The sequence below is a fragment of the Pongo pygmaeus genome, chromosome 14 (genome assembly GCF_028885625.2).
Source record: "Pongo pygmaeus isolate AG05252 chromosome 14, NHGRI_mPonPyg2-v2.0_pri, whole genome shotgun sequence".
In the NCBI taxonomy this organism is placed as follows: domain Eukaryota; kingdom Metazoa; phylum Chordata; class Mammalia; order Primates; family Hominidae; genus Pongo; species Pongo pygmaeus.
The window spans coordinates 2,575,233-2,577,994 of record NC_072387.2 but is presented as its reverse complement, the minus strand read 5'-3'; the positions used below and the strand labels follow the sequence as shown (position 1 = coordinate 2,577,994).

At 45.5% G+C, this 2,762-nt stretch overlaps 1 pseudogene; it reads right to left on the bottom strand.

The window, feature by feature from the left end:
- Nucleotides 1-610: 610 nt before the first annotated feature.
- On the bottom strand, nt 611-2,260 carry LOC134738026 (C-terminal-binding protein 2-like; annotated as a pseudogene).
- Nucleotides 2,261-2,762: the final 502 nt, after the last annotated feature.

Sequence of the window (2,762 nt, the reverse complement as noted above, 5' to 3'; positions counted from 1 at the left end):
TTTTCTTGTCTATGTTCTGTTTTTGTTCATTAAGCAGTTTCTTCTAATTACATTTTATTGAAAACTGCACTGAATGCTAAATGTCTATCTTTACAATAAACAACTACAGTAACGGTAACTCGCACTACACTAAAACAAAACGTACTTCTGATACCATCATTTTTCTGTTTGGGACCATTTAAAAATTTTTCTTTTGTTACAAAAGTGGGAATGTGCCTAATCAAAGGACCAAAATAGGCCATGTATTTAAACAAAAAGACAATGATTCACAAAAGACTATGAATAGAACATGTAACTAGTTCATGCAAATCTAATAGAATTTGTTAAAATCAGTCACATCCAATACATCTGAAGTATTCTTGTATAAAACACAACGTGAAGAAAAGAAGACTTTATTAGTGTTTAAGAAAGTGGGTTTGTTCATAGATCATCTGGCAAGTTACCATTAAAAGTGTTTCCTGTGACATAAGGAAATGCAATATTATTTTTCTTGAACCCTTTTAGTGCAAGACTTTCCACTCAATAAAATAGCAGAGGATCTGAAACTGAGAAAATATACTTGATTACAAAGAGCTTGTGAAACTTAATACTTTTTTTTGTTTTTGCATTATCGGAGGCTTTTACTGAACTTACAACCAATTTGCCCCCTCAGTATGCAGTTTACATGTGAGGGATGCTTCTCTGTACAGGAGCCGGTACTGTCTTCAATCCTATGCGTACGGATGTCTAACACAGGCAAACAGTTTACTCCACATTTTGTAGTAATAAAATCTTCCTATTATCAAAAAGCGGTAACCAGTCCCTGTAGACTGAAGGGACTCAAGTCACAGGATGGGGATTTCCTTCTCATGGTTTTTATTTTGATGTCTGAAGTCTTGATGCAGCATTCTGAGCAGGGTGTTCTGGACCTGTTGTGCCCAAGGGACTGATAAAGGAAAAAGGTCTATTTATTCTTTGTGATTTGACGCACAGATGAAAAACCTAACACACAATAACGGAAGTTGGTCGTTAATAAATCACACCCTAGTCTTTCAGAGCTTCCGTAAGCAGACGACATCTTCAGTTTTCTAGCTCTTGTAGTTTTAACACTGCAATATCAATGATACATATGTCCAGAATCAGCTAAAAAGAGCGTCACATTCTTTTTCTCTTAGTTTATCTATTTTTCACTGTCTCTTGTTCCCGAGTGTATCTGAATGATTACCTTCCGGCATTATCTGTTATTTCTCGTTGGCGTGCTTTCGATTGTCTCCGTGTTTGAGGGCTAGTTGGGTGGCTGTAGCAGGCAGTTTGAGGAGTGCAGATGAGATTGGGCGCATCTTTCAAGGGACCCTGAGCAAAGCTAAAGGGGTGCGACTCATTCACGTCGAAGGCTGCCCCTCGTATCCTGCCCTCCTTGAGGGCCTGTGCTGAGGCTTTCTCATCCACCAGGCCACCACGGGCTGTGTTCACAAGGAATGCTCCCTGCCTCATCTGCTTTATGGTGAAGTCATTGATGAGGTGGTGTTTATGTTCGTTGAGACTGCAGTGCAAGGAGACGCAGTCGCTCTGATACAGCAAATTCTGCATGGTGTAGACCCTCTGCACGCCCAGGGACTGCGCGATCCCATCCTGCAAGTAGGGGTAATAAAATATGAAGCTGAATCCAAAGTCTGTGGCTGTGGCTGTGGCTGGAACTGCAAAAGCCTGCTGCGTACGACCCTAGCCGATGAGGCCCAGCGTCTTCCCACGAATGAGGGCCACTCCCGAGGCCACCTCGCAGGTCTGCTCCATGCTCTGAACTCGCTTGCCTTCCCACAGTGCCTGGAAAAGCCATGTGTTCCTCCGGTACATGTTGAGGATGTGGCAGATGGTGGAGTCGGCTGTATCTTCCATGGCTGCGGACGGGATGTTTCACATAGCAATTCCGAGCTCACCAGCAGCCTTGATGTACACGTTGTCATAGCCACAGCCCACCTGCACGATCACTCTCAAAGCCTTGAAATTTGCCAGATCCTCCCTGTTGAGGTGATGGTGTGGTACGTCATGGCCCCCACGGCTCCGTTTAGAACTTTCTGGTGGATCTCCTGCGTGGACTGCATCACAGAAGGCCACGGTGGCCAGGTCCTTCCGCATGGGCATGTCCACAGTGCAGTCATGGCCGACCAGCAATGCCGCCAGTGAGTGGGGGCTTAGGGGGTCTTTCATGGTCTGGCGGCGAATCCTTCACTATTCTGTCCAGTCGCTGTCTCTTGACTTAGCGCTTATCCACAAGGGCCATTCTTTACAGAACTTTGCAACTCTCAGATCAAAAGGCAAAGCAGTCCTCTAAGACCTTAGGGGAACTCGCAGGAGTCTGTGTGCATGATGCCACTAAGAACCCAATATAAATTTGTCCACAAGCTCTATAGTTCACACGATGGGCTGTCCTTCTTTTTAAGAGAATATAGCTTCATTGGTTCAAAACCATTTAAGGTGATGAAACCCATTTGCTTGCAACTCAGCCACCACCGATCAGTCAATCAACGAATCTCACCACGACCCCAGGTCTGGAGCTCCTGGAGTCCGCGACCGCTGGGGGTGGAGGCGGCTTCGGCCTGGTGCAGCCAGGTCCTTGCTCCTGCTCTGAGCCTTGGGCGTGGGTTGGGGGTCCACCGGGTGTCCCACATGGTGTCGAGTCTCCTCCCTTGCAGGGACCCTGCGGACCGGAGGAGTGTCCATGTCATTAAGGAGCTTTGATAATTATATTGATTTTTTAAATTATATAATGCGAAAACAACAAC